At 46.8% G+C, this 23175-nt stretch overlaps 1 long non-coding RNA gene across 1 annotated transcript; it reads left to right on the forward strand.

The window, feature by feature from the left end:
• Nucleotides 1-1162: 1162 nt before the first annotated feature.
• On the forward strand, nt 1163-16650 carry LOC119510930. The gene is made up of 4 exons (XR_005212070.1): nt 1163-1279; nt 2488-2614; nt 13245-13388; nt 15367-16650. It is a non-coding gene; the product is annotated as an uncharacterized LOC119510930 (long non-coding RNA).
• The last annotated feature ends 6525 nt before the right edge of the window (nt 16651-23175 follow it).

Here is a 23175-nt window from a genome sequence, read left to right on the forward strand (position 1 = left end):
TTTTTAATTGCAGAACCATATAGCTCATGAGTATTTGGTCATTTTGAGGAAGCTTCGTTCCCACCTCCCCTTAAACTTCCAATTAAAATGTGCCCCGGGGGGCAGAGGGACCTCAGGACCCTGAATGGACCCTCTGGTGACGAGCCAGCCACTCCAGTAATGACCCCCAGAGTCTGTCCTGTGTTCCTATCCCTCCTTTTTCTCAGGACACTGTTGAGAAGGCTCTTTGGATGGGGCTCAGATCCCAGATGGTGTCAGGCTGGTAGGATACATGATCACCTGCTTTTAGGGGTTTTGCTTGGATGGTGGCTCTTCGGCCATTCCTAACACTCACCCAGCCCTGAGCCGACACCCCTCCCAACTGCAGGGGGAGGAGAAGCCTGCAAAACTCACACGAGCTCCCGTCATCATCCCAGTATCCTCTCAGTGTGGCTTGGGAAGTTCTTAGGATAAGGATGGCAGGGAGGACTGAGAGGAGATCAAGAGATTCAACAGCTGGAGTATGTTGTTCCACTAAAACTAAAATTAATTTGCCTTCTTGAGCCTGCAACAATTCATGGCTGGGAGAAGGGACCCAGGGCTGCAGAATTTGCCCAGCTTAAAATAAAAAAAGTTACCACAGATAACCCTGAAAGTGGAGAATTAAGAATTGATGATGACAAGACGGAAAGAAGTCAGGATCTTAGGAAACCTTTCAGCCCTGCCTAGAAACATCTCTTAAAACAGCCAGTCCCCACCTGCGTGTCCATTTGGAGGCTAAAGTGAGCACAGCTGACATCCCCTCAAGCTCTGTCTCGAGAGCCAAAGCAAAGAGGCAGCGGATTATTTGTAAATTCAAACTGCGTAGACAGCCACTCAAAATAATTTGCCTCTGATGCGATCCTTTCTTTAATGCTTTATTAAATCCCTGGGTACATATTTGCTGATATAACATTCACAGGGAGGCTGCAAGAGCTGGCATGGACTTCACACTCACCGAGTCACTTTGAACCTACCTATGAGATACCTCCAGGGCTTCACCCCTCGTCCCTGGGGCTGGGGATGATTTGTGTGATTGGGGAATGACTTGGGCCCACTGAAAAACCGGCCAATCACGGGGATGATTTCAAAGTCAGCTTCACGTCAAGGCTGTGACTGAAAAGGATGAGCTAATGCCGAATGACAGTGCTTCTCAGTAGCCAGGCTGCCCGCAGCGGTGGCCTCACAGACAGGTTGAAAATTACACGGCGACTGTCGACTGTCGGAGCTGCCGGGCAGGGCTCTGGCGAGTGTCGCCCAGGTATGTTTGAGTCCTTGGCTGCCTCTCGCAGGTGCACGTCTTCCACGGTCCCTGGGACGAGGCCTGGCAAATAGGTGCTCAGCACAGGTTTAAAGACTGTCAGAGGAACGGATGGGTGGAGGAGGGGAAGGAGGAATGAACAGAAAAATCCACAAAAGATAAATTACAAATGGACGGTAACCAAATGAGAAAACATTCAGCTTCACTAGTAATCAAAGAAAAGCCCATTAGAGCAACAATGAGTTTCTATTTCTCCCTATGAAACAAGCAAAGATTTTTATTATTATGATTTAAATACCTAATTCTGGCAAGGATTCATTGAGATGGATAACTTCAGCCAGAAATGGTACATTTCCCTAAAGAAGTTTAGTACTAGATATCACCAGCATTCAAAAAAGTTCATGCCTTTTGACCCAATAAGCCCCCTACTGAGAATCTACCCTAAGAACTCGACAAGATACTTAGACAGAGATTTAGGGGCAAAGAGGCTTATTGCAGAGTTATTTATAATAGCTAACAGACCAGAGCTGAATATCTAACAAATGGAGAATGGTTAGGTACAAGATAAAAAATTATGTAGCTACTAAAAATCATATTTAGAAGAATATGTAGTGATGGAAGAAATGTTTGCAATGTTTATAGGTTATGCGTCTAGTAAGATTGTTTTTGTAAAAAAAAAAAAAAAACAAAAACACATAGAAAACAGATATAGAGAAAATGTAATACCCCAATATGTAATCTGTGATTTCTGGATGGGGTAATTATGTTAATTTTTCTGTAGCCTTCTTCCAAATATTCTCAAATGAGCATTGTTATTTTTGTAATAAGAAAAAAAAATGTGCTTTGAAAAAAGTAAAACAAGTCCTCACCTGAGAGCCTAAAATGTGCTAGGGGAACTCAAAGATGACAAGACAGGTTCCCTGACTGCAAGGAGTGGGCAGCTTGGTGGTGGGGACGATGACACCCAGGAGCACCAGTGTGGGGAGGGGGTGATGGGGCAGGATGTGGGGAGGGTCCCCTGAGGGTGGTGCATGCCTGGCCTTGCAGGGTTTGTGGTTTCACTACAGCCCTTGTCTCTGCTTCCGCTGGACTTGCTGGCTGTGCTCTCTGTTGATTTAGTCCCTCCCTGGCTTCACTGCTCTGGGGTAGTTCGCCCCTGTGATAGGTTTAGGGTGCTATAGGGCTTATTCTCTCTGTGATCTATGTAGGCCCAACTCAGCCAATCAGGATATCCTCAACCCCACCTGCTGCAGCAGGCTTTCAAGTGTTCAGGCCGTCCCTTGGCTCGCATGCCCGCTCACGAGGGTCACCTTGCTCAGAGATTGATGTCCAGAGGTAAGCAGGACCACCCACCCCTCCCCACCCCTCACCACCTGAAGAAGCATCCTAGCAGAAGCCGAGGGTCCTCAGCTGCAGAGCTGGGAGGCAGGGACCTCCATCGTACAGTCGGAAGATGGGTCCTGCAGTGGGGAGAGGGACTTGTCCAGGACAGAGTGCCAGCCCATCAGCAGAGCTGGGGCTGGGCCCTTGCTTTACCAACACCCAGGGGATGTACCTGTCCACTGTGCTGCCCTGTGGCCCCCTCTCGTCCTCTGGGCTGGAGGCAGCTGGACCCTTGCTTTTGACAGGAATCTGGGCTTACTGCAGAGGTGCAAAAAAGCTCTGAGCAGGTGGGGTGGACAGGGCTGCTGTTAGTACTGATATGAGAATGGCAAAAATTATTTTTGTGAGCACATCAGGGGACCATCTGGATATCATTTAAAATTTATAATTGAAATGACAACTTAAATATAACATAGCCATCTTCTTCTAATTTGGTTTTATATAGCTTTTTAAAAATCTGGATTATAAAAGAACTACATGTTCTAGAAGTTTTGGCCAATGCAATAAACAAATAAATGAAATTATTTTTATATATGATGTTTGTCTGCTTATAAAGCCCGGGAGGATTATCTAGAAAACGACTGCAGGTAAAAAGAGGATCCCATGGCAGACTGAGCCCAAGCAGACCCATCTGTCTACAAGTCAGAGAAAAGCTGGATGGCATAGAATTATAGCACTATAGAACTATATCACTGTATACACATCCATGAATACATGTCCACATATATGTCTATGTGCATTTTAATTGTGCTACACATATTGGTAGGGGCTGATAGAAAAAAAAAAAAATCCTCGGGTGTCCCAGGAAAAGAAGAGTGGAAACACATGAGGAGGTGCATGTCCCTGTCACTTTGATGGGCACTGGGGATGCAGGGTGGAAAAGAGACAACTCTCCCCCTCACAGGGCTCGCATGCTACGGCAGAACACAGCCATTAATCAAATAATCACATGCCCATCAAACGTTAGTGAAAAGTGCCAGCTACCTGTGCTCTGGGAGCGGCGAACAGGGGGTTTTACCTGGCCAGGGAAGTCAGGAAAGACCCAGGTGGCCAGCTGAATGTCGAGGGTAGCTAACAAATGAATTAAACAGTTAAATGTGAAAAACAAACTCTAAAAGAACTGAGAGAAAAAAATATAGAGGAATAGAATATTTTGGGCTAGGACTTTATTATTTCTTTTAGCATAATACCAAAGGAAAATGTTGCTAGATTTGACTATGTCAAAATTTAAAGCCTCTGCACATTGAAAAACACCATAAGCAAAAGTAAAAGGCAAAGCATATTTGCAACATACATAACCAAGAGTTATCATTCCTCACATATAAAGAGCTTGTATCCATCAATAAGAAGAAAACATACGCAACTACCAAAAAAAAAAAAAAAAAGGCTTAGGACAGGGCATTCTCTCACAAAGTAAAAGGAAATACAAAAGGCCAATAAACATATAAAAAAAATATTGGCCTTCACTCCCAGGTTTCAACACCAAAAACAACAGACAAACAAAACAATACAAAAATGTTGGCCTTCAGTTGTAATCAAAGGCATATGAATTAAACAATAATGTATCTTTATTTTTGCCTGTGTGATTGGCAGGGATCTAAATGCTGAAGTGTTTAACTGTCATGGAAGGTGACAGGAAACAGGTGGGAATACAAGTGGGTACAGTTTTTTCTGGAGGGCAATTTGGCAATATCTATCAAATGCCTTAAAATAAGCCTACCTGGTAATTCTGCCTCAAAGAATTTATCTTAAGGAAATCAATATGCATGTGTGCAAAGATTTGGGGGCAGGTATTCACACCAGCATTATATATAATGCAGTAAAACTGGAAACAACATAACCGTCTAACAAAATAATGTATGGTAGAATATGAGTCAGCCATTAAAATTTATACTGTAAAAGAATACCTAACAATGTGGACAAAATGTCACAATATATAGTTAAGTGAAAAAAAGCAGACAACAAAATAGAAAAATTCTAATGGGGAGACCAGGAATATGAGCCACACATGTATGGAAATTTGATATACAGCTGGGGCACCATCACAAATCAGTAGGGAATGGATGGATAATTCAGCGAATGGGGCTGGGATAATTGATTATCCATATGAAAAAATAAAACTAGAGCTTTACATTACACCTCAGAGAAAAATAAATTCCAGGTGGAATAACAATTTAACTGTGAAAAGAAAAACTTTAAAACTTTTAGAAGAAAATAGTCATTATATCTTTTTGACCTCAGGAAGAGAAGGATTTCTTAAGAGACAGAGGACAAACCATAAAATAAAATATTGGTAAATTCTGTAATGTTAAAATACTTAAAAAATCTGTACCTTAGAAGATAGCACCAAAAAAATGAAAAGATAAGCTATCAATTGAAAGAATGCGTTCAATGCGTATACATGGTGAAGAATTATTTCAGAACACACGAAGCAGAGTACTTCTCAAACTTCAGTGCGTATAAATCATCTGGGGATCTTTTGAAAATGCAGATTCTGATTCAGTAAGTGTGGAGTGGGGCCTGATAATCTGCATTTCTAAGAAGATCCCAGGTGATTCTGTGGGTCCAGGGACCACACTTTGAAAAGATCCTACAGATAGATAAAAAAGTATAAATAACCCCACATAAAGGGCCAGAGCAGGCAGTTTATGGAAGAGAGAAGCCAAATAAGCAGGGAACATGTATTAGGATGGGCTTGCTGCTGAGACATACAGACTCCACAATGCAAGTTTGTTTTTTGTTCCTATAAATGGGGACAACATTCTGGGTTGGTGAGGGAAGGGGGCGAGGTTCTGCCCCTCACAGCCCTCCAGGCTCCCAGGCTGCAGGAGGCTCTGCCATCTTCAATCTGCAGTTCCCAAAGTTGCCCTAAGAACTAGGGGGCTAGAAGAAAAGAGGGTGAAGGGTCCTGCGTGGGAGGTTTTCCTGGGTGAGGCCACATGAGGCCAGCACTAAAGCTCCTGTTCATTGGCCGGGAGCCAGTTCAAGGCTACGGCTAACTGGAAGCGAGGCTGAGAATATAGTTTAACTGCCCACGGGAAAGAGGAACCGTGTTTGGTGATTAGCGGGCAGCCTCTGCCAAACATCTGAAGAGATGCTCAGCTTGCCAGTAGCCAGGGAACTGCAATTAAAACCGCAAGGAGATACAATTTTGCACCATTGCCCTGGCAAAACAAAGCATCAGGACCACCAACCCCACAATTCCTGGAGGTTCCTTATACAGAGACTATTTCCTCCCCCAACTCCTGATCTCCCTTACCTTTCTTAGAAATGTTATTTAAAATTTATTTATTCCATGCCCTTATGACCTCTAACATACCATGACTTTACTTATTTTTAATGTTTATTGTGTGTTGCCTGTCTTCCCACCCTGGACTGTCAGGCCCAACAGGGCAGGGATATTTTTTGTGGTAACTGCTATATATGTGCCTGGTATACACTAGGCACTCAACAATGGCTTGCTGGATGGAGAGCCCATGTGTGACTTCTGCAAGCCACCCCAGCCCCGGCACTGCACGAGTGAGGGAAGGGGCCTCTGAGTGACTCCAGCCCTCAGCCAGTGGATCCCACCAGCCTCGGGTCTTCCCAGCCGAGGCCCCGGCTTCACGGAGGAGAGACAAGCGTCCTTGCCATGGCCAGCCCAGGTTCCCGACCCACAGTATATGTGGGTACAATACAGGGTTGCTGTTTTAAGCTCTGCTTTTTAAAAAAATCTTAAAGTAAGTTTATTAAGGTATAATTTATACTGAGCAAAACTTACCCATTTTAGTGTACAGTTTGATGAGTTTTGACAAATGCATGGTCATGAAACCACCATCACAACCCTGATAGAGAATATTTCCATCACCCCACAACATTCTTATGAAGCCACCACGCCTTGGGGTTGTTTGTTACACAGCCATGCCAGCTGGGACCACATTCTCCTCATTGGAGATTGCCCTACTCTGGGCATGCTCTTTCTTGTGACTTTTGCTAACCATCCATTTTCCCATTAGACTGGAAGCTCTGTGAGGGCCACACTGGTGTGTCTCACTGTTGTCACTCCCATGCTAGCACAGTTCCAGCACACCGTAGGTGCTCATTAAATCACCGTTTAATGCACGGGTGAATGTGATGAAGCCAGACAGGTCTGGAGACTTGACTTCTCACTCTGGCTTCCGCTGACTTGGGAAAGTCATATGGCTTCTCAGACCGCTCAAATATGAGATGGGGCTATCATATCCCATCTAAATGCTCATGGCAGGGAGATGGCCCAGATAACTCACTCAGCCATTTACTTAGCCAATAGGTGATTATTGAGCACCTACTGTGTGCCAGGAGCTGCACTAGGTGCTGGGATGCAAAGGTGAACAAGGGCACATACAGTCCATGGGCTCACAGAGCTTATCTTCTGTCCGGGGAGCCACATGTAACCTGAATGGCCCCACAAAACAGTGTGTTCTGGTAAACTACAGTAAATACAATAGAAACCTCCCAGATCTGAGCTCAATGGCTATTATGTTCTCCTGGAATCACTGCTCAGGAGGGAAAATCGTTATTTGCTATCAAGATTATAGATGCTCCGAGAATCGCCATGTTTATAATAGCAGGCCCTTCTGAAATAAACTCTGGGAAGGCAGAAATGGGCAGCCCACTAGGCAGTCTGTTCCCTTTCGTAATCTCTGACTCTAAAACGGCAAAATCAACCTTTCAGATAAACCAATCGGCCTTACAAACATTTCCTGAGAATTCAACCTGGAGACATTGCTTGAGTACACTGGAAATCACAAATGCCTTCTAATTCTCCTTTGATGACGTTAAGGTTTGGAAGGAAGCTACTGCCTTATAAATAGTGCCCATTATGGTACTTTTCAGTAAGCACCTAAAGTAATTTCAGATCTCAGCTAGGTTTGTTCTCCCTGCTGTACAATACGATATCTTCCATGGCTGCCACGCTGAAGTTATCTGGAGATAAGAGAAATTAAGACGATTTCGCAGCATCCTGTAAGCATTTGCATGTGGATGCAGGCCATCCTGCTGTTGAGCAACCTCATGTGTAAGAAAACTACGAGAATCAAAGTTCACATGCAGTCGGGTGCTTTACAGGTACGTTGCGAAGGTTGCTGCAAAAAAACTTGATAATATCCTTGCAAGTATGTGACTAATGAGAATATGTATAGCATCTCTGAGACAGCTCAAATGTGTAATTATTGTGAGGATTTCGCAGACATGTAAATATAATGATCCTCCGCTAAGTAAATTGCTAGCTACCAATGAAATAAATAGGGTCCCTTCAGAATCTGAAATAATTTGGAATGGTAGGTGGTGGGAAATGATTCACCTCAGCAGTTATCTCTGGAACAGTAATATGGAAATATGCCTGCCAACTCCGGTGCATTTACATTGTTCTTCATATCCTGTGGAGTTTGTCAGACGAGCTCTGGACCCTGCTGACTTCCAACCCCTTATTTTGATAAGCCGCAGCACAGCGTGGCTCAACACTGGGTAGGAGAAGCTAATATTGTTTACCGCAGTTGGCTTCCCAGCCATAATATTTTTCCAAGAAACACTGATGTGTTTAAAGGTCAGGCTGGTACTGATTTGACGGAATCACATAAATTCATCTTTCTAGGAGGAAAATGGTGAACATGACTTGGCTTAAAGGTTAATCTATTTTTTGTGTGTGTGCACTGGATAGGTCATTGATATAAGACTTTAATATGCAAAGCATAATTACCTGTTTGGACAGACAGGCAGATGTGGTCCAGGGTTTGGATTTTTGTAGATATTTGAAAACTTGGGCATCTTTTGACATCTCATCGCTCTTGAATACGTTTCATTACTGGCAAAGAATCCTGTAGGACTGTCCCTTAACTTATCCCTTGTTACATGACTTGGGATTCTAGAAATTGCATTTTAGAGACAGTGATATGTGGTCTAAGGATGTCCCAGATGCAAAATTCCCTCAGGGCTAATAAATAACCAAATATGAAAATTACATAGTATGAGCTAAATAAAAGCTTTGTTGATGAATGAATTGAATGCCACATTTTTTTTTTTTTTAACCCACAAAGGAGGGCTTGAGTAACAGGATGGAGAAAGGTAAGTAGATGATCTGTGAAGAGTCTAAAAATAGATAAATCTTGAGCCCAGGAGTTTCCTTCAATCATTCATTCATTCATTCATTCACTTTTGTCCCCCACCCCCCAATTCAACAAGAGATTTATTAAGCACTTATCACAGCACTGCACTTGCCTGATACTGGGATTAACTTGCAGTTCCTCTGGAAAGAAAAATAAAGCAAGTTGAAGGTATGAGAGGGGAAGGAGAGGCACGATGGGAGCACATGTGACGTGGCCTGGGAGCTAGGGCTTGGCCGGCTGCACTAGTGTCTTCCTGGCGGGAAGACCCTGTGCTCCCTGCTCTTGCCTCATTTTGTAGGAAACATGGCCTCTTTCCTCCTAGGCCTCCCTCCCCTCTAAGCAACTCTGCCCGCAGACCCTCGTCCTGCGCTCATCTGCCTTTCTGAGCCCCACTAGCCTGGGGTCCTGAGGGGCCAGGACTGAGCCAGAAATGAGTCAGATGTAGCCTGGGACCCTCGGAACCCAAGAACTTAGAACCATCTCTTCCTGTGGTTTCTAGAGGAGGGGAGGTGGCGAAGGCTGGCACTACTGAAAAAATAATTTTAGTTGGAGAATGTGGAACTCTTAATACCGCTCGGCCCTGCCCTGGGCGTGCTCAGGAACAGCTGGCCACCTCTCAGCCCGGCCCGTTCCACCCGTCCTCCACCTTTGGCCCATGGGGGCCACGCATCACTTTCCCGCGTGGCCTGGGAGAGGCGGAGGGAGGTGGGAGGGAATCCGGACTGGAGGCAACGCTGGGCACCTGCGGACACCTCCAGGCGCCGTGGATTCCAGGCCAAGGCTTCCTGTGCACCAGAGACTTGAGGTAGATTTTAAACAAGTATCTCATGGAAAAGATAAACATGTTACACTTTGAAAAGAGAATGAAATTCTATATAGCATGGACGTATAAACAAGAATCTTGAAAAAAAATACCGGACAACTCGTCGTATTATCGCTCGGCCCTTGCCCTGTGGTGGTTTGGAGCTGTTTGTACCCCAGAAAAACATGTTCTTAAACTTAGTGCATTCCTGGGGGTGTGAACCCTTGTAAACAGGACCCTGTGATGAGGTGACTCAGTTAAGGTGGGCCCAGCTCTTCACAGGTCTTCACCCTATTACTGAAGGTCTTAGAGGGGAGGCCACAGAGAGAGAGAGGAAGCCAGAGGTGCAGCCAGACGCTGAGCGTCAGGGGAGCCTGCAAGAGAAGGGAGAGGCCAGGAGGGGCCGCCATGTGCATTGCCACGTGACAGAGAAGCCCAGGACCGAGGATCGCCGGCAGCCGGCCCCGGAACGCCACAGCCTTAGGGGAGAAAGCATCGTCTAGATGACGCCTTGATTTTGGACTTCTATAGTCTCAAAACTGTGAGCCAAAAAACTCCCATTGTTTAAGCCAACCCATTGCATGGTGTTTTGGCAACCAGGGAATGAAGCACCTTCCTTGTGTCCCCCCCACTGTGTGGTGTCAGCTGCTGCTGCTTCTCATCCCCTCTGTTCACCTGAGCAGCCCTTGGGGCATATGGCAGACATTCGGAACATGTTTGTTGAATGAATAAATGAATGAGTAATTCAAATGCAAGTTAGAGTAATTTAATGCCATGGTAGGAGCACATACAAGGAGGATAAACCAATTCCTGGTGGGGGACACCAGGTGGGGTTCACTGAGCCCCTCCTGCTGACTCCCAGATGGAATCTTGGGGGCGGTGAGGGGAAGGGCTTTCCTAGCCAAGGGAACAGCATGAGAGGGGTCAGGGGACAGCACGGTTGTGTCTGGGGAGCAAAGACAATCTTTCATGGACTTTGTGCTTAGAACACAGAGAGGTGGAGAGATGTTTTTGGAGCTGAGATTTTTTTTTAGTAGATAATATTCCTACTGCTGCAGTAACAAATTACCACACACTCAATCTCTAAAAACAACACAAATTTATTATCTTACATTTCTGGTGGTCAGAAGTGGGCCACGCTGGGCTAAAATCAAGGTGTGCACAGGGCTGCGTTCCTTCGGAAGGCTCTAAGGGAGAGTCCGTGTTCTGTCCTTTTCCAGCTTCTAGAGGCTGCCTGCATTCCCTGGCTGGTGGCCCCGCATCGCTCTGACCCTTGCTTCCCCAACGTCACATCTCCTTCTCAGACTCTGACCTGCTTGCCTCTCACATCATCCTTGTGACAACACTGGACCCTCCCTGATAATCTGGAATAATCTCCCCAACTCTAAATTCTTAATTTAATCACACTGCAAAGTCCCTTTTGCCACATAAGATGACATATTCTCAGCTCTGGGGATTAGGACCTGGACATCTTGGGGCCACTATGCTGCCTCTCACGCCCTCTTATTTTTTTTAACCACCATCATGACAATATTCACTTCAAACGTCATGGTGAAGGTGAAGGCCCTGCATCTCCCTAGACGTGGGTGCTGGCAGTATTTGCAGATCCCCTGCTGGGGGCGAGGGTGGGTCCCAGGTGAGCCCTGCACCCAAGAGTAAGCAAAGTGTTGTGTCTGCCCCTCAGAGCCACAGCTGAACATCTCCTTCCCACCCAGGCCACCCTGGCCCCTCCTTTTTGACAGCTAAGGAAGCTGAAGCACAGGGAAGGGGCAGCTTGCCCTAGAGTGAGGGGAAATGCCAGGGCAGCCTCGCCCCCTGCCCAGCCTGGATCTCACAAGGAATCTGCTCACCTCCCTGCTGGAAGTGGCCTGGGTGGCTCTCGGATGTGTGTCCTGGGTCTCCCACAGATCAGCAAGTGTGGGCACAGGGGAGGCTCCCAGAGCTCAGTCCCTACCCCTGGGCCTCCGTCCCTGGCAAAGGCAAGGGCTGTGGAGGGACAGGAGAACTCACTCCATCAAGGTTTGTCAAGTGACTCTGGCTGCCCTTGAACTGACCGTGTTGCTAGAGGGTGTCTGAAGAGTTGATGGGCTGTGTTACATCAACGTCCCTAAAAATGTCTCAACCCTCTGCACAGATGCAGGGCTGAGGCCAGGGGCTGCCCACCGACAACATGGGGCAAGTGGGGGCCCTGAACTCCTGTTTGAGCAGTGAGGACTTTTCCAGCATTTTCTACACCAAGCTGGCAAGCTGGTGAATGCCATTGTGTACAGGTAATAACTCAGCCGGAAACAAGTGTCATGATTCACATGTTACGGCTAATGTCTGGCTAATATCTCCCAGCAGGGATGAGCAATTACAAATTCCTGAATTATCTTCCCTGTCTGTGCCTCAAACAAACAAGCAATAATGTTTCCTTAGTTAACCTGCTTTGGGGAATTTGGGCTAAAAGGTCTAGAGGGTGAACCTCTGAGGAGGGGGCCTGGGGTTGCCACCTCCTGCCTGAGTACCCTGGGCAAGTTACCGGAAGGTTCCTGGTGCCTCAGTTTCTATAATAATATACCTGTCTCCTAAGGTTACTGTGAGGATTAAATGGAATGATTAATTACAAGTTCCTTGCACATAGTAAGCACACAAAAGATGTTAGCTATTTTTATTAACCTAATTAAGAAAAAAATTAAGACGTGGGCATTAATAGATTGAAAAGGATGCTTAGCCCCCCTGAGGAGCTGGGGGAGAATGCAGAGGTGTTGGGCTTCCCCACCTGGATCGTTGCTGATATTCTCACAAACATTGGAGACTGGCGGTTTAATATGCCGAACCCTCTATCATGGGAATTGCCCTTGGGAAGCCTGTGGCCATGAAGAACAGGCTAGGCCTCCTTATAATTGTGCCTAAGAGTCTCCCCCTAAATCCCTCTTTGTTGCTTAGATGTGGCCCTCTCCCTCTAGCTAAGCCAACTTGGCAGGTGAAATCACTGCCCTCCCCCCTACGTGGGATCTGACACCCAGGGGTGTAAATCTCCCTGACAACGTGGAATATGACTCCCGGGGAGGAATCTAGACCCAGCATCATGGGATGGAGAATGTCTTCTTGACCAAAAGGGGGATGTGAAATGAAATTAAATGAAGTTTCAGTGGCTGAGAGATTCCAAAAGGAGCCAAGAGAACACTCTGGTAGGTACTCTTACGCACAATAGAGTCTTTTTAGGTTTTAATGAATTGGAATAGCTAGTAGTAAATACCTGAAACTATCAAACTACAACCCAGTAGCCTTGAATCTTGAAGACCGTTGTATAACAATGTAGCCTACAAGGGGTGACAGTGTGATTGTGAAAACCTTGTGGATTGCACTCCTTTTATTCAGTGTATGGATGGATGAGTAGAAAAATGGGGAAAAAAAACTAAAGGAAAAATAGGGCGGGAGGGACAATTTGGATGTTCTGTTTACTCCTAACTTTTTATTTTTGCATTCACTTTTTCTGGAACAAGGAAAAATGTTAAAAAAATAGATCGGGCTGATGAATGAACAACTATATGATGGCAATGTGATCAATGGATTATATGCTTCGGATGATTGTATGGTATATGAATATATCTTAATAAAAAAAGTATGCTTAGACTTTGAAATATATTTAATTTTCCCACATCTATTATTTCAGGGAGCCTAATTGAATCCACACTTACATATGCCAACTCCTCTGGCCAAGTGAGACAGCTAAAGCAAAGTTGTATCTGGATTCAACAAACATACTATAATTCTTTAGCAATTGCTCTCACCACCACGGTCATCAGTGCAGTTGCAGGTAAGACCTAAAAAGAGCTGGGCCGTGGTGTTCAGCATCAACTGTGCAAACTCAAATCTGTTGTCACATAGGCAGAGCCTGGTGTGCCCCTGAAACTCTAAGGAGATGGTAAGAGGTCTTCAGGCCTTTCTGTATGGCTGTGTTTAGAAACAGAGTGATTTGCATTTAGCTGGAAGATCAGACTGTGCTTGCTGCCCTCTTGGGCTCCGTAACACAGAGGTTGTTGTAGGACAGTCTTGTCTGGGACCCGGAGCGCTTCTGCGTGGCCAGGGCAGTCACCAACAGCTGTGGCCCTAGGTTTCCACAAATGGAGGAGATGGGGGTTAGCTCCCAGCTCTTGCCCTTCTCCAACTAAAGAATTTAAGTAGTAGTAGAAGCCCTGCCACACTAGCTTACGTGAAGGGGTGGTCCACTCTAGGGTACAGTCAGGAATCCTGGGCAAGGTGGGTCTCACTGGGAATGGAGGCCAGGGCTGGGGCAGGGCTTTCCCAGATGACTCTCCACCTCTCTTTGCCTCTGCTCAGACCTCGCTCTGCCCTGTCCCACCTTCCCAGTCTCTGATCCCGGGACACAGCAGCTGACACGTGGCCCATTGCAACCACCCAGGGCCCCTGCACACAAACCCCTGATGCATCCCCACAGCCTCTGCCCCCTGCCATCCATCCCAATGTCCTAGTTTTCTTACGATAAGGCCCAGCTCATCCCATCAAGCAGACATCCCTCTGGGGAATCACCTGCCCCTTGGGCCAGTCTACTGGGTGCTGGGGTGGAGGGTGGGGTCTTGCCCCCTGCCCCTCAGCAAGCCTGGGATTGGGGAGTGTCCACTACGTGGGTAAGCAGAGAATAACTGCCCAGAATATAACCGGAGACCTGTTCTGCTTTGCCTCCTCTCCATTCCCATGTCCTTCCTCCTTCTCACGTGTCTAGAGGGTATCAACTTATAGACTCTCTATTTGGGCCGGGGCATCTTAGTTTGCCAGGACTGCCAGAGAAAAATACTGCACACCAGGTTGGTTTAAGCAACAAGGAATTTATTGTCTCTCGGTTTTGGAGGCTTGAAGCCCAACGTCAAGGCCTTCACAGGCCGTGCTGTCTCCCAGAGCTTTCGGGTTCTGAGGCAGACCCGCCACAATCCTGGGAGCTACCTGGCTGGCATCTCTGCCCGCCACACGGCTTCGCCTCCCGGCTGCCACTGGCTTCTGGTTCTTCTGCTGGCATCCAGGTTTCCTTGGCCTGTAAGGACTGCAGGCCTGGGATGAAGGCCCAGCTGACTCCATCCAGCTCCTCTAAGTAGGGTCCTTGAAGACCCTGTTCACAGATGCACCCACACTCTGATTAATAACCACACCTTAAAGGTCCTGTTTACAAATGGGTCCACCCCCATGGGACTGCAGAGCAAGACTTGAACACGTCTTTTGTCGGGGACATGATTCAGTCTCCACCACAGGGTTCCCAGGCTTGTCTTTTTTTCTGTTCTTTTTCCTTTCTGCCCTTATCAGTTGAGTGAGGCAGTGGGCGGTGGGCTGAGGACAGGCCTCCACGCCTGAAGCCCTGAGCAACTACCCTCCCCTCCCCTCCCCTCTCCTCTCCTCACTAGACCAGTCCCCTTGGGTTTCTCATCCATACCTGGGGCTACTGAAATCTTGTATCTGCCCAGGATATTTGTGAGGATTAGGTGAAATCCAGTGTACCAAAGGTTTTGATATCATTGAAGAAGTTTTCAAATACAGGATTATTATTAGCAGCTCAAGTGAGAGGGGTTTGGTGGTTCTAAGGCACAGTACGGATGAAAGCTCCTTGCAGACAGGGGAGCCCCACAGGACCCACGCAGGGCTGGGAGCCCAGTGCGGAGGGTCTCACTTTTCCCTGGGTGGGGGGTCAGGGCCTGTGATTTTCTTTGCCAATTTGAAGATGACTGCAGCTTTTTCTGCAGAAACATCTATTTCAATAACCAGTGATTTCTTCCTCCTTCTCCCAGCTCCTCTCTTTTGCAGAAGCCCAGCTCGACCCTGCTTTCTAACTGCCTTCTCATTGCATGAGAGGGGGTGGCTGGGGCAGCATCCTGGACACGCTTTCTGAAGGCTTCTGCATCAAAAACCAGCCTACCACCCGCTTGGCTTCTAGAAACGTGGATGTGGGTTTTCCGGTGGCTCTCTGCTGACTCTGTTAGTTATGCTGGTGATGGTTTGTGCTCAGGGTACAAGTTAGAGACCTTTTAACCTTGGAAGCAGGCCTGGGAAGCAGAGGCTAGAAACAGGGTGCCACGGATTCTGTGGACCACTTGGGACCTGTGGTCAGCACCCACCACAAACTGAGACCCACTGAGAACAAAAAGGTTGGATGTTGAGCTCTTCCTGTTTCCAGAGGACTAGACGGATACATGCCAGGAAACAAAGTCTGAAGGCACCATAGGGTGCAAGGACAACAGGGTCCATCATCTCTTCCTGCTGACAAATACGTAAAGCTCTAACACCATCCCTGGCCATCTGTGCAAAGAGCCTCTCCCGGCACGGGCTCTGCGAAGACACCCTCAGAAGGCAGCAAAAGCACATGGACAGCGGGGCTGGGTCCTGTTGCCCCTTCTGAACCAGCAATGACAGGTGCCTAGGGATTGTGTCCCTCACTGTCTCTGGGCCTAACCTAGAGTAAGGTGGGTGGAGGGCCAAGGAAATGCCAAAATTGGGGTGGGTTTGGTCCAGGGACACTTGGAGGATCAGAAAGACAAACTGCGCTGTCAGCAGGACTGTAGGTAGCTATTTGCCTGTTCTCTCACCTCCCTCCCTCCCTCCCTTCTTTCCTTCCTTCTCTCCTCCTTTTCCCTCCCTTCTTTCCTTTTACCTTCCCTTTCACTGAGCATCTGTTATGTGCCAGTTGCTACTGTATTAGCTGATGAAGAAGCTTTGGCCTTTCTAATCCTCTCAAAACTTTCAACCTCAAGAGGAGGACAAATGAATATATGATCACAATACAGCAGTGGCTTTTGAACATTAGCGAGCGTCTGACTCATCAGAGGCCTTGTTTAAACCAGACCACTGGGCTTCACTCCCAGAGTTTCTGATTTGGAGTGGGGTCTAAGAATTTACATTTCTAAGTTCCCAGGAGCTGCTGCTGCTTCTGGTCTGGGGACCACACTTTGAGAACAAGCAAAACAGTGTAGAAAGCGCTGTCTAGGAGAAGCAGGTCACAAGGCCTGTTGGAAGTGCGGGGAGGGACCCAGGGCAGGGCTGACCTGGTCTGAGTCCCAAAGGGCAGGATGGAGCCCAGAGGGAAGCCAGCGGGGGTGAAGGCCCTGAGGCAGGTGGCCTGGGGGGTGGAAGGGGGAAGGTGATGCTGGCCCCTCGACAGAGGGCAGTTCACGGAGGCGACTGTGTGTCACATGAGAGACCTGGGCTTCACCCTGAAGACCAGCCGCTGGAGGATTCTGAGCAGGAGGGGCAGGTCGGAGTTATGTTTTAAGACAACCACTTTGGCTGGAGTGTGGAGAACCCTGGAGGCAAGGAAAATAGCTAGGAAGCCATTGTAGCAATCCGGAAAGAAATGGCAGTGGCTAGAGCAGGGAGATGGCATTGGGGATGGAGAGGAGATGGAGCTGATGTCGATTTGGGAGGTAGAATGGACAGGACTTGGATGCAGGGGAGGTGAAGGAGAGGGAGGGGTCAGAGATGGTACCTGAACACGGAGGGAGTGTTTACGGAATGAGGACCACGTTGGTAATTGTCAGGTGGAAAGTAGCAAACAAAACATTACTCATACCAGCTGCCATCCCAGGTTCTGGACTCCCTTGGTGATCCACGGAACGCTGGACAGGGAGGAGAGGCTAAGACGTGCTGGGCAAGACCCCTTACCCAGAGCAGGGAAGTTAATTATAAGGATTCCTGGAGAGCTCGGAGACTAGGAGGACAGGAATGGGGCCCATTCTCAGGAAATGTCTAGAACCCAACACAAAAAGTGGCTGCCAAAAAAAAAAAAATAAATAATAAGTCCATGACTGGATGAATGGATAAACAAAATGTGATCAATCCATACAATGGAATATTACATAGCAATAAAAAGGAATAAAATACTGATACATACTACAACATGGACAGACCTTGAAAATATCATGCCAAGTGAAAGAAGCCTCACACAAGAGGCCATATATTATATGATTCCATTTATATCAACTGTACAGATTCACAAATCCATAGAGATAGAAAGAATAGTGGTTGCCTGGGGCTGGGGAGGATATGGGGGTAATAGCTAAAGGATTCAGGGTTTCTCTTTGAGGTGGTGACAATGTTCTAAAACTGACTGTGGTGATGGTTGCACAACTTGGTGAATAGACTAAAAACCATTGACATGTACACTGTAAGTTGGTAAGTTGTATGGTGTGTGAAATTATACCTCAATAAAGCTGTTTATTTTTAACAGAAAGGAAAGTGACTATCCCTCATCTTCATTAGCTTCAGGTATTTTTCTCTTTGCAGATCAAAGTCCTCACTCCTTACCCTGCCTGGTGGAAACTAGCTGTCCCAGCTCTCAAAAAGACATTGCCTTATTGTCTCTGCTGAACCTTAGATTCAGATTCCTGGGAGACAGATTTTGATTGGTCTACCTTGGGTAGGGTGGCCAGATTTGGCATATAAATATAAAGGATGCCTTAATATTGCATGGGGCATATTTATACTAAAAAGTTATCCGTGGCTTATCTGAAGTTCAAACTGAGCAGGGCGTCCTGTCTTTTCCTGGTCACCCTAACCTTGGGTCACGTGTTCCCCCTTAGGTCTGTCAGTTATGTCTGGAGAGACGGGCACCAGGACAGCTGAGGCACCGTCCCTGCAGGCGGGAGGGCAAGTCAGAGAGTAGAGGTGCCGAGCAGCTTCCCCCAAATTTGGCCTTGTGGGTAGGCTGTGGGGGGCCAGAATCAGGGAGGCTGGGCAGAGTGAGTTCTCAGAAATCCTGGCAGAGGCCCCAGACCCAGGCTCCGAGTGGCAGCAGGACAAAGTAGGGCCCTAGTGCAGGTGGCAGTGGGATGTTGGGAGTGGGGTGGGGTGCTTCTAGGCAGGTGACAGGTGAGGCCATGTCCAGGTGTAGCAACCAAACAGATGCACTCAGTGAGCTGGAGAACCAGGGCCGGGCCTTGGAGTTGTTCTGTGTTGACCTGTCTCCGCCTCTCCCCACCTCTAGGGCTTGGCTCTTTGGAGATGGGGGCTGCAGTGCCCAGCCCTGACCAGGGGCTCATCTGCATTTGCTGCATAAATAAATTGAGCCCACTACAGTTTTCTGAACAAAGCTAGGGAATGCAGGGCAGGATCAGATGCCAGGGAACTAAATACCGATTCCAGACGAGGGGCTGAAGCTTCCTAATTCAGGCCCTGCCTCAGATCCGACGGGTCCTGGATCTCCCAGGCAGAGCTTCCATGCAGGAGGGCTGCAGTGAGCCAGGCGAGAACACCCGAGGGGCCCTTAGAGACTCCCCGCATTTACAGTTGGGGAAACGAGGTTCAGAGAGGGCAAGCCCCTGGGGACAAGACACAGCTGGAACTCTTCATTCACACTTTGGAGCCCGCGATCAGTGCTCGTCCTGAAATACTGGGCTACAAAGTGGTATTTGCACAAACTTGGGGAGATATCAGTAGAATTTTGTTAGCAAGTTCGAAGTGGTAAAAATTCTCCTTTGAGTAAATCGGAAGGTGTGTGGCCCTGGGGGTGGGTGAAACTCAGTGCGCATTTGGCCCATCTTTTTCCCAAGCAGACGGGAAATTTCCATTTCCTCTTGCACGGGTAGGATTCAGGAGCGCATATAATGATACATTCATCTCTTAAAGGACCTTTCCTAAAAGGGAGCACAGAAAAGCAAAACAAAAAGTAAAGAGTGAATAGGACTGAGCATCAACAAAAAGAATGAAGCACGAGAGAGGAGAACACACACACAAACGCAGACACACGTGTGCACACAAAATACGTGACCTGTCACCACGTTTCAGGGGTCCTCAGCTGGGCTTGAAAGCTGTGGACGTGATTCTCGGAAGTTACTCACCGCAAGGGATTTCAGCTTTCGCGTCTTCAAGAGCCACAATGTGGAAATCCACCATAAACCATTATTTCAGTTTGTTGGGATTATGGATGTGCTCACCACCACCCCCCGCCTTGTTTTCCTATTTCCAAATTTTCTTTAACGGGATTGTATTTTATAATAAAAGAACGTTAAGAAAAAAATCTGAGATGACCACACCTTTTAACTTTCCAGTGACTGAGTCCTTTGGGTGGCAGAGGGTGGAGAAGCAAGGCTATGGTGAAGGAAGACAAGAATCCACAGAAGTTTTCTATTTGTGGGAAATTGTGGTTGTTGTGGTCGTCTTCCCATTCAGCCAGCTTTAATCAGTAGATCAGTTGGACCAAAGATACAATTTTGGATTGAAGTTTCCAGCAATAGAATGGAATTTTCAAGACTAGGTGATGTTAATCAGTCTTTCCCTACAGAAAAGGTGCGATTTAATTCAGTTAAAGAAAGTTATTGTCAAAACAATTCTGAGCCTGGCCCATGAGTCAACAGGGTTCGGCTACTTGCTCTGAGTGGATTTGATTTTCTATAATGAATCTGCTGGGTCTCTAAAAACCTCCAAGGAAAAATCAGTAAAACCCAGTGGCTAGTGAAATACAGGGTTAAAAGAGATGTTGAAAATGACAGGAATGCACTTTCTGGGTTCATTTTCTAACCACAAAAATTAGGCCAATTCAGCGATGGATGACTAGCCCAGGGGCTCTGTGGGCTGGGACCGGTGGCCTTGCTGCAGACCCCAAGGACGGACTCTTTCAAGGACCCAGATCTTACAGATTAGAGCCAACTGGGTGCTGAGCTGTGCGCAAACCCAGAGCAAGGCAGACGGTGGCGGCAGACAGGGTTACTGTCAGTCACCCAGCGAGAGCTCAGCCTTTTTGACACTTCCTCCACAATCACTCCACAGTCTCTCTAACAGCTGAGAGGGGCCCAACCTAGATGGTGGCCTCAACGAATGACCATTATTATTGTTGTAAGATTATTATTGCCATGGGTATTTTCCAAGGCATACTGGTGGACACGGCAAACACCCACAGGCTGGAGGGTTAGGAAAGCCGTGCACCCCCCCATGTTGGACGAGCCTGGCCCAAAGTCAAGGAGCTGAGTGGGCTCTGGCGGGACCTGGGAGCAGGGGCAGGGGCCAGAGGATGATGGGATGATGTCACATGGTGGAGGGAAATGGGTTAGGAGTGTCCAAGCCTGTGGTCCCAACGGCCACCAGGCTGGATGGAGAAGATGTGGATGGAGCACAAAGCCCTTGGCAGTTCTGGATGACGGTGAAGTCGACAGGGTGACATGGTCACCTCCCCTGAAACTGTGTGTGCTTGCCCGCAGGCTCGGCCTGGGTTGGGGCACTACCAGAAGAGGGGCCGAGGAGGACACTCACAGGAGCTAACCGTTTTTTAAGACTTAATGAACTGCAGGCCCTGTCCTTAGGAGCATGGCCTGGGTCGTCTCATGTAATCCCATAACAGCTTTTTTCGAGTAGGTACATTTCTTTAACCCATTTTATAGATGAGGAAAGTAACATTAGGAGGAATTACGTCACTAATCTGAAATTGCTCAGTTGCTCTGTGAGCCTGAATGCCCACTCAGGAATGTCTGAATTCAAAGTTCAAGATGAGCCATTATATTCTGCTGCTTTACCGGGTGCCCTGCGAGGAATGGCTGGCCTTGGCCTTGTCGGTGGCAGTGGACGGCCTTTTCTGCTCCAGCCTCTTTCACATGTCAGTGGCTGAATACTGTTTTTTTTTCTTTAATCGATTAATGCAGTTAAGTTACATTAGAATATTTCCACATGTTAAACCATTCTTGTGTGCCTGAGATAAACACAACCTAGCTCTGCATTGTTGTTGTTAGCATTAATATTTAAAAATAATTGCTGGATTTTGTTTGCTATTATTTTAATTTGGATTTTGACAGCTATCTTCATAAATGAGATTTCATCTTCAACAAATGCTTTGGAGCACCGACACTGCTAGTATGCTAGGGATTTATCAGGGGAAATGCAAAGTCCCCACCTTGGGAAGTTTATATTCTGGACAATATGTAGTAGCAAACCACAACTATTTAATACTCTTGGCAGTGCTCAGTACCACATACAAAAGCAGTTAGGGTGAGGGAGTGGGGAGTGAGGCGTCTGAGCCGAGGTGGGTGAAGGTGGGGAGTGAGCCAGTGCATGCCACAGGGACAGGAGCAGCCGTGCAAAGGCCCTAGGGCAGGGGTGCTCTGGGTGCTTGAGGAGCAGCAGGGAGGCCCATGCGACTGTGCAGTGAGCAAGGGGCAGGGCAGAGGGCAAGGTTGGAGGGGCGTCTGGGGCCAGAGCCCACCAGGAGGGGGTGGGGGAAGATGGGAGGGGCTGGGCTGGTGCGTGAGCAGGGCGGGGACCTAATCTGACGTCTATTTGGAGGACAGACCATAAGGGGGCAAGAGATGAGCTAAGAGCTGCTGCCGAAGACTGGCCAACCTTTTTCCTTTTTCTAAATGTTCTTGCCTGGCTTTGATATCAAGGTTATGCTAACCCTCGTAAACTGAATTGGGGAGCTTTTTCTCTATTTATTGTGTGTGTGTGTGTGTGGTGGTGATGGTGAGGCGGGAGGGGGGGCAGGTGGTTTGTATAAGACAGAGAATTTATTGCCTGAAAGTTTGAGAAAACTCACCTGTAAAGGAGACTAGGTCAAAAACCTTCCATGGGAGATTTTTTTTTACTTCTAATTCCATTTATTTAACTGCCCATTCTGATTTTCTAGATTTTCTGAAGTCACTATTTGTATAAATATTTCCAGAAAATTACCCCTTTCCCCTTAAGTTTTCAAATGTTGTGTTATAAGGAATACTGTTTTACAGCAAAGTATTTTTATGGTTTTCAAAATCCTAATTGTGCCTGTCTTCCATTTTCAGGCCTAACAATAGTTATTGTGCCTTTTTTCTCTTGTTCTCTTTCTCTCTCTTAATCAATCCAACTTGCCAGAAGTGTGTCTCTTTAAATTAGTCTCTTAAAAAAACAGCTTTTGGTTTTATGCATTTTCTCTATTCTTTTATTCTGGTTTATTATTTCTTGCTCTCATTATAATTTCCTTCCTTGGCCTTCTTTGCAGTTATGATGCTTCTCTTATTGTAACTTCTTGAGTTAAAACAGTTTAGCAATTTTAATCTTTCCCTTTTCAAACCCATGTTCCTAAGGTTCTGGCTTTCAGTCTAAGTAATGATTTAGCAAAATGCATAGATTCTGAGTTTTGTGCTTTCTTTGTCATTCGTTTCTTACTATTTCAAAAATGTCGTTACAATTGCTTCTTTGTCCCATGGTTTACACAGAATTATGTTTTCAAGTTTTTAAACATGTGGCTTTGGTGGGGACTGGGGGGAGTGCCTTTTCCTGATGAGAATTTTTGGTCCTCTTGATCAATTTCTGAGAGAGGCTTGTTAAACTACAGTGTGGGCGTATTAATCCCTTCTCTTCTTTCTAACTGCCTCTCATCTTTTGAAGCAATGCTGTTAAGTATATGAGAGCTTGAGGTTATACTTCTTATCGCTATAAAATATCCTTGTGGCTTTCTTTCATAATTTTTCACCTGAATCCAATTTTGTCTGGTATCAATTTCACTCCATCTGCTTTCTTTTTGTTTTCACTTATCTGGTACATCTTTTTTCATACCTTTACTTTCAACCTTTTCTTGTTTAAACACGTGTCTAGTAAATAGTCTACTGCTCTACTTATTTGGGAAGACAGCTGGCACTGTACTGCAG

The sequence above is a fragment of the Choloepus didactylus genome, chromosome 15 (assembly GCF_015220235.1).
Source record: "Choloepus didactylus isolate mChoDid1 chromosome 15, mChoDid1.pri, whole genome shotgun sequence".
In the NCBI taxonomy this organism is placed as follows: domain Eukaryota; kingdom Metazoa; phylum Chordata; class Mammalia; order Pilosa; family Megalonychidae; genus Choloepus; species Choloepus didactylus.